The sequence below is a fragment of the Adiantum capillus-veneris genome, chromosome 6 (genome assembly GCF_014529385.1).
Source record: "Adiantum capillus-veneris isolate H3 chromosome 6, ASM1452938v2, whole genome shotgun sequence".
NCBI lineage: Eukaryota > Viridiplantae > Streptophyta > Polypodiopsida > Polypodiales > Pteridaceae > Adiantum > Adiantum capillus-veneris.
Window position 1 is genome coordinate 46,770,974 of NC_140936.1, and position 9,079 is coordinate 46,780,052.

General features: G+C 45.4%; 1 pseudogene; it reads left to right on the plus strand.

Moving 5' to 3' along the window:
• Positions 1-1,573: 1,573 nt before the first annotated feature.
• LOC147455458 (uncharacterized) lies at positions 1,574-4,587 on the plus strand (annotated as a pseudogene).
• Positions 4,588-9,079: the final 4,492 nt, after the last annotated feature.

The following is a 9,079-nucleotide window of genomic DNA, read 5'->3' on the forward strand; positions in this document are numbered from 1 at the left end:
TACATGGTGTTTGAGAGACGTCGTCATCACAAACATGATTCTTAGTATGCATACTACTTAAATTTGTGCACAATACAGAGAGAATTAGTCTTATAAGACAAAAACATTGATCATTTAAAAGAAACATGTACATTTGCTTACTCTAATGTAGCATTTGAAGCGTTGACAAGGTTCATGCTATCCTTAAGCTAGATTCCTTGCATCCATCTAGCATCTTCAAAAGGATAATTTTTGAACTTAATAAGATACTGCCGGATAATCTTACCATGTCTTAGTCCCTTGTCTTCATGCCAAAGAATAGCTTCGGGTTGTAGCATATCTTCTTGGTCTTCGATTTTGGGAGGGTCTTCAATAATTGGTTCATTTGGAGGCTCTCCTTTGTAGGGCTTAAGTAGGCTCACATGAAAAGCATTGTGTATGAGCCAATGGTTGGGTAACTTGAGTTGATAAGACACCTCATTGATTGGATTCAAAATTTGAAAAGGACCATAGTATCTTTTTGCTAGTTTAGCATAATACTTTTGATAGCCCATAGGATTTTTGCCCTGCCTCAACCGAGCCTTAGGAGACTTAAGTAAGAGCCAATCATTTTCTTTGAATGTTAATACCCTTCTGTGCTTGTCAAAAGAAGCTTTTTGCCTTAGTTGAGAGATGGATATAGCCTCCTTAATATTTTTTAAAAGATGCTTGCAGGTCACGCCTATACTCATCCGCAGCCATTAGGAAAAATATGGACTCTCCTTGGACCTTTTTGATTAGTGAAGGCTTAAGGGAGAACCAATGAGAGGGCTCTTGGGATATCACATAGAGGGGGAGGAATGGTAGGGGTGCAACTTAATTGTCTCCCTCTTCAATGCTTGGTTCTTAGAAAGTGGGGGGAGGGAGGCTGTGGGGGGGGAGATAAAAGGGGGAAAGAGGTGTCATAAAAGAGGGAGGGACCCCCCCAAAAGAAAAAATGCGCAGGTTTAAAAACCTTAAAAAATGAAATTTTTTTAAAAGTGTCAAAAGTGACTCATTTGCCTCCAAAACTGTTCCAAAACATATACTAACTTCAAAAAGTCAAATTCCCTCCCCAAAATACACTTTTATCTCCCTCTATCACTACTTTTCTCTCCCACACTCTCCCTCTTCTCCCTCCTCCCATTCTCTCTCTACAGTCAAGACAGCCATAGCCAAAAGCTTTCCACCACTCTCTTCCTCTCTCCATAGCTCCCTCTTCTCTCACACCTCCATCAACCCTCTACAGTCCTACACCCCATAGCCCACAACTCACCACTATCCTCTCTACCTCTCACTCCTCCCCTCTTTCTCTATCTCTATTGTCAAAGCCACCATAGCCACAATAGGAAGCTCACCTCACCCTCCCCTCAGCTCCTCATTCTCTCTCTCCACAGTACCCACACACAATAGCCCCCACAGCCTTGCCCACTTCTCTCCCTCACCTTCCTTCCACCCATTCCCAATCCCTTCCTAAGCCCAACTTCCCAAGCATGTCCACCGCTAACACGCATAGACGGCCCAAACCAGAGATACAAGAGATTGTGTTGCACAACACAGAAAATTTAGAGGGGAGATGGATCCCACAGGTATTCAGGAAAGGTTCATGGGTATACATGCAACTGTCCAGTGCTGGACCTCATCGCGTACGATATCGAGATGTATTGGAACGCCATTGGAAGAGAAGACTATCGGCATTCAAAGAAACCAAATCCGGAATGGTGGCCATCGTGCAACATGTGTATAGTGCAGCTGAGATCCACCTGCAGAGAGCTTCAACTCAATTTGCACCTCATTGTAAGTCCTCATGGTTTAGCTATCCCATGCATATATCATGTTTAACGTGCATGCGATCATTTTGTTTGACTAATGACATTTGTAAAGATGTTTTTTCATCCAGCTTAGTTGAGGAGCAACCGCTTGAGTGCCTCTCAGGCACGTTCATGGTTGTGCATGCTCACATTGGGGAGCTTATGTTTCATAGTGTCTCGTCAAAAAAACTTACCGAGCAACGAATATTCATGTACTCTCACAAGTATGTGATACCGATGTCAAGCCAAGGCTATGGTAGGTTAGAAGCCATGGAGACACCGTCTTTGCAGAGTGCAGAATGGCCAACTCCAGACCATTTGGCCTTGCTTTCTTTCAAGCGTAAGGTGTTGCAAGATTTCCAAGGGTCCCTAAAGTTTGGTAAGGCAACCAGATCTGTGGGTCTCAGTTGGCATTGTCCCATCCATTTGTTTGTGCATGCATTCCGCTCTCTATGCCGATTGTGGAAACACCGACAATGTTTGTTTGCAAAGAAGTTGACGTAGATGCAATGGACACCATTCTAGGTGTCAATTGGGGCTATGTTGACGGTTTGCATGATGGTGACCGTTACAAGTGCAATGTGTCCCCCACACAGCTTTGCCTTCGATATTTGAAGGCAAGGTGCACCTTGTATGCACGGGTTAGCTACGAAAGGTGGATGTATAAACGTGGCAAATATATACCCTTGCAACTGACGGCCGAAGAGGTTCAATCCTTTGAAATTCGTGTCCGCATGCCCAATAATGGGGTGGAGGTGGTTGCAGTGAACCCGCATTGGACTCTTGCCAATCTTCGGGAACATTTTGTCATAATGGGATTCGAGGATGTCGGCAATGCAAGTTTCAAACTGGAACAACGCAAGGTCTGCTTTGTGCTTGATTAGCTACCTTTTCTTAATTTTTTTGGGTATTTGTATCTTGATTGCCCATTTTTTGATTGTGTAGATTGGAAGGAGGATGGAGGCCACTATGCTTGTTTGCAAAGATTGGGCTACAGACGAAGTCATCTTGTCTAAGTGAATTGGCTTGTAACTTTACTCTTTTATATATTGGATATTTTGTACTTGAGTTTTAAGGTATTGTGTAATTTTATTTTTAAAACGCATATTTTTTATTTTTTTGAGATGGAATATGTCTATAAAAGGGGGACCACCTCCTCATTTTACCATTTTCATCCCAGCATTACAGAGAGACCTAGCATACCCAGTTACACAAAGAGAAAGCATGGCTGCAACTAGTGCTTTAGATGCATTCCTTAGTGAGGCTGGGCATGCAAATCGCCCTGAGCTTCATGCATTTTTCACAACCCAACCCGATTTGGAAACCACCTTGACCCTCTACTCTCAATCTCTTGAGCACATCATTTCATACATTTCCACGTACATGGGGAGATTCATTGTTGAGTTACCAAACCGGCAAGGGCAATGGGTCCCTGAGGGATTTCTGCACCACATCTACAAAGGGGACATGCCATTTCATCAGCGGCTTGCATGCTTTGCCACCATAGCACAACCCGCTGGACAATATGTGCGGCTTCAAGATGATGATGTGCGAGCAATGCGTAAGGGGAAGATCAAAAACACATTTTTCTCTGTCCAGGACATAATGATCTTCCTCCTTCACGAGTGCCCAGCAGGCCCTGATGTAGTGCTACCACACTTTCAGATCGACGGGGTCCTGGCTGATATGAAGGACCCCAAGCCCGCTCCCATTAACACATCCGCAGAGGAGAGGACGCTTGCCTTGACCTACCCTGTAGGGATTCAAGGCCTCTTGGAGGCCTCTCCATCCGTCGGTTCGTCCTCGGGGCTGCCAGAAGGAACCATCACTCGGGATGCCATCCCTGAGGTAGAGATTACCTGTTTCTCCTCCATTGTAGTGGGTGGGGAGGAATTTGTGTTTTTGCATGATCTGGAGAAATCCTTTGAGCTTTTCATGGATAAGTGTTTCACCATTCTCGATGCCCATGGAAAGTTTGAGGTTGATACCACCACCTCCCATGACGATGATCTCCTACTGCCCATGGGGAATACCGTGGTGGACACAGTGGCGATCGCACAAGCTGAGGTGGCAGCGGCCGAGCAGGCCAAGGTCTCTGAGGAGGAGTTTGTGGCCGTGCAAGCCATGTGTTTGGCTAAATGCACAAGAGTGGATTCACCATCACCTGCTACAACACCTGTTTTGCTTGATCCAAAGGGGAAGTCAAGTGTGGATCTTTACTTGCACCCGGATGCTAATGAGGAGGATCGTAGACAAGAGGTATAGATGTTCACTTAAATTTGATTGTTACAAATGATTTTGTTAATGTTATACCTAATTTTTTGCCATATTTCTCACAAATCCTATGTTTTGTAGGATGTTTTGGAGGTTGACACTTGGGCACAATGGTCAGGGGGGAGGAGGACGCCGTTCGGACCTCAAGCGGCACTTGCTCACTACCTCGGCACACTTCCGACTGGTGACGTGGTGTTTTTGCATGCCGACTACTCCCCCAATGGACGCTACAGCCCTCCGTTCACTCTCCAAGGCATTGTGTTTAACAACCCTTGCCCAATCGTCCAACCTTGTAGTGCTTATAAAGAAAGATTTTGCAATACCCACTTTCGGCGTCAACTTTTGCGGGTGCCTCATCGCCCATGTCGGCATGAACCAAGTTGTAGGGGTTAATGACACCCAAGAAATTACAACCACTTTGCTTAACAGGGAGCCACCCCAAGAGGCCAAGCGCCAGAAAATTGTAATTTGAAAGATCCTAAAGCAAAACCCGGATATCATGTAAAGCGTTGATTTCCTTAATGAATCTACGTTTTGGTGTCTATGACTGTCTCTTACTTGCAAGCTTTTGAATTTGTTATATGTTTGGCTTCCAATGTGTTTATGAGAAGCACCCGTGCTTAGTGAATCATGATGTTTTTGATGCATGCTGGGTTGGAAAGCATGTTGGCCAACCAACTTGCATTAAATCATGGGGAAGTTATTGATATGCCTACTAATGGGCTTGGGAGGCCCCAAAATGGGCTGCCACAAGGGCGCGCATTTGGGTCTTCCATGAGTATATGGAAGGGGAAAATGCACGCCCTTGTGGTAGCCCATTTTGGAGCATCTCAAGCCCTTATAAAGGCTTATCAATACCCAGATAAATTACAGTTGCAAAACCAAAACACAAGAGACAACCATGCTTCAAAAAATCTATGCTACATGGACTTAGTGGGGCATGCACTAAGAAGGCCTTGATAAAAGTTTTTGGAAAGCCTTGGAAAGGGCTTGGAATGCCCTAAGAACGGTTGCCACAAGGGTGCGCACTTGGTCTATTCATCTGCCTTTGGAAGCACTAACGGGAGCAAAGCGAACCCCGAACCCCGACGGCCTCTAAAACACCGGGGACCGAATGGCGCGCCTCGAGCCTGTCATGGTAAAGCAAACAGGGGGGACCACCTAGCTTCAGCGGCTAGGACGCAAACAACACACCACCATAACAAAGTTTTCATCCAAGAGAGATGGATGCTTGGGAGTAATGATGAAAAGGAAAGGGAATGAGATCAAGTGAGAGAGAGAGAGAGAGAGAGAGAGAGAGAGAGAGAGGGAGGGGGTATAACGGCTTAGTACTTAGGCATCACAAAAGGATGGCGAATCCGCACACCCTTCACATATACACAAGCTCACTCCAAAACACAAAACTAGGTGGCGATTCCGCACACCTCACATGGGCAAAACATTGCAAGAAAACATACTCACAAAAACTCAAGCTTTATTTAGAGAATTAGGCGATGAAATTGGGAGCATAGGGTAGGGGAATGAGAAGGGAGAGAGTGGTAGAGCACATGGCGGATATGTGGGAGTTGATGTCGAAGACTCGCACGAGGAGTATGGCCATCATCCTTCATTTAGTTGCCCTTCATCTTCCATAGCCAAGGGTGTAGAGGTCATGCTCAAGACAAGCATGGTGATTGAGGTGATGGTGATGGTGTGGGTGTGTGTGTGTGCACTAGGCACACACAGTGCATAGTGTGTTCTTTGGTGATGTTGTCTATTTTTGTGTGATGGTGACCCCTCTTTATATAGGGAAGGAGGGGGGGGAGAAATTCTAGAATTTAGAAATGAAGAAATCATTATCTACATAGGCCATGTGACTATGGGCCCCACTTGTCTGGCTGTGTGTATATGTGCCAGAACAGCAGTCTCATGAGAGAGAGACTAAGAGAGAGAGATGGGTTGATGAAAAAAAGTGAGAGGTGACATGGAGAATAAAGTAATTACAAGAGGGGAGAGAGAGGAGTGTGTTCAGAGGTGAATCTGTGTGTAGATGTGTGTGAACACAAGAAAAATCAGGTAACCACCGGGTGGGGATGGGTCTGTGGGCACCTTTTTTAGTGAAACTGAGTGTGTGTGAGTGTGGGGGAGGTTATTTAGCTACAAGACAAGAGACATGGCGCCCTTTAGAGAGAGGGGGAGGTATTTGGGTCATGGGATATGATAGGAGAGAGAAAGGGGGGGTGGGGTATACTATTTTGGAAGATAGGGTAAGTTGCATGTGAGTAAGGGTGCATTATTGGTGAGTTAGAATGCATTATTGGTGAGAGGTGGGGTAGCTTGAGGGGAGAGAGAAAGGAGAAAGGACAAGGGGAAGAGAGAGGGGGTTGACCTTTTGAGTGGAGGAGAGGAAAAGGGACACACGGCGAGACAACAGTGAAGAAAAAGGAGGCAAGGTGGGGATGGGCTGCCCCGCAGGCATGAGGTGGCCTATTTTACCTTTCTCATATATTTACATAATCATACTTTATTTTTTTCTTACTTTTTCCAATGTCTTTTATCACTCCCTCCCTAAGAGGGGGTTTTCATGGGGTGGGGACGAGAGAAGAGGGGTATGGGAGCTTGGCTTGTGAAAAGCCCCCATTATTAGCCCTCCCCTTTTGGCTAGAGGCATTCATGCCTCTAGCTCATCTGTTTCTTCTTCCGCTTAGCTATAGGATCCGATATCGGGTTGCCTTCTGAATTAGCCATTCCATTTGTCCATTGGTGAGATTTCTGGGATATTCATGAATCTGTAACAGGTCCGGGTGATAGTTTGTTCCTTGGAATAGTGTCGGTTGATTAAAGGGGAAGCCCATGGCTTCCAAAACTTTGTGCCAGTGTCCTCCTGGATCCCAAGTGAAAAATAGGATCATTGTCTGCAGTGTCTGAACAATAAAATTTGCATGCCAAATTGGACCAAATTTGTAACCACCAGTAGCGAGAGGGGAAATGAGCATCTTGGCTCCTGCAAAGACAGAACTGAAAATTATGATTCCCAAGAGTGTACCAAGAATCCACCATATATGGCCTCCTTGTTGGTGTGGTGAGCTCAAGTTGTCTTCAGAGTCCTGCTTACTGCCATTAGAAAAAACTGCAAGCATATCATGCTTCTTTTGGGTGTGCTCAAACATGTCAGCTTCCTTTACTGATGCTAATAGCAAGCCACCTACCTTGCGGCTTAAATACAAGCGTAATCCACTTACCTTTCTCCAAAGAGAGGATGCACTATTTGTAAAAAATTGTACCAAATTGCGAATGAGGTCTTCATTCTTGCATTCTATCAGGCTTTTGTCTATCCATGGCTCCTTTGCTCTTATCTCCATGCTGATCTTCTCTCTATATGTTATAGCAGCTAGCCATAGCCATAGGTCTGATGCATCCCATGCAAACACAATGCTGTGTTATGGAGGAGTTTGGAACATCCTTAAAAGGTTGGCAACATATTGATCATCAAACTTACTATGAACATCCTCACATAAACTGGAGGCATTACCCATCTCCAAGTTTATAACATCTTTCAGTAGACTAGAGGCATTACCCATCTCCAAGTCTATAACACTACACAATAAAATCTTGCTTGGTTGCCAAGCCTCTGGAGAAATATCCAACTCCAAACCTTCAGTCATACTTACCTCTTTGTTATGGTCCTCTAGTGAAACTGCCTTGATGCAAGATTCCTTTAGCTTGCTACACTGTCCTGGGTCCATGTTGGTGAACAGGCTTCCGTTTTCAAAGCCCTCCCCTTTGCTTGATATGTTGTCCATCTTCTGCAAAGCCTTGCTAACAGGCTGGTTTTCCTCTTCTCTTGTATCTTTCATGACCTTTGCATTCCTCTTACTCTGACGAGGCCTAATCAACACTTTACACCTTCTTACCCTTACTGCCCAATGCTGTCGATTGATCACTTTGGTGTCTATTTCATCCAAGGTTAAAGATGTACTCACATTTGTAACACAATTTTCTTGACTTACCTCCCCCACTTGGGTAGCATCTTTTGATTCTTTAACCTCTTGTTCCACTGCTTCAGTTCTTTGAATAGTCTTCTTACTTAATCCTTCTTCTGTTACACTCATCTTGACCTCTTCTGCAAGACCAATGATACTTGGTGTGCGGGTACCAATTGGTGGTGGGCGTAGGATGATTGTAAGTGGTGATTGTGGTGGTGGTTGCATTGGTGACTAGCATCGAATTGGTGTGGCCAGCTGTGGTTGCACCGTTGGTGGTGTGATTTGAACAGGTGGGATTGGTTTCCTGAGTGGTGGTGGTCTTGCTCTTGGTGGAGAGATCTGATTCTGTCTCCCCCCTCTATTGAAATTCTGCCTCCTCGGGTGTGGGCAGTAGTACATTTCATGGCCATCTTCTTCGTAGTTGTAACAGTGGTACTCTGGGTTCTGCCTTCGTTGTCCTCTTCCTTGTTCTGGGTTCCTGCCAGGTGCATGCCCTTGCTGCACCAGATGCACAGATAAACTCTCTAGTTGGGTGGTGATACGACTCAGCAGGTCTTGCTCTTCTGATGCCTCCTGCGGTTGGACTCTATGATTGGCTATTGCAGTCACTAGGGTTGGTTGTATCGAGCTTGTTTCCTCTGAATCGTTTACTCTTGCTTGCATGCGTAGCTTCTTGTCTTTAAGGCGGGCTACTTCGACTGCCAACTCATATGTTGCAGGAAACCTTCCCTTCACCTTCTCTCTAAGCGGCGACCATAGACCAGCAATGAAACGGTCCTTCTTTAGGAAATTAGGCGCTCCTTCACCTTCCTCCAGCGAGGCAACCCATCTCTCCCATAAGTCCACAAATTTGGACTCGTAGGTGGCATACTCCAGCAAGCCTCCCTGCTTTAATTCTGTCAGTAACTGCCATAGCCTCTCCGAGGTTGTGCCTCCACCAAACCTCTTTACAAAAGTAGCCATTAACACATCCCATGCATTCTTGGTGGCCTGGGGCAATGCATTATACCAGGACTTGGCCTCTACTTTCAT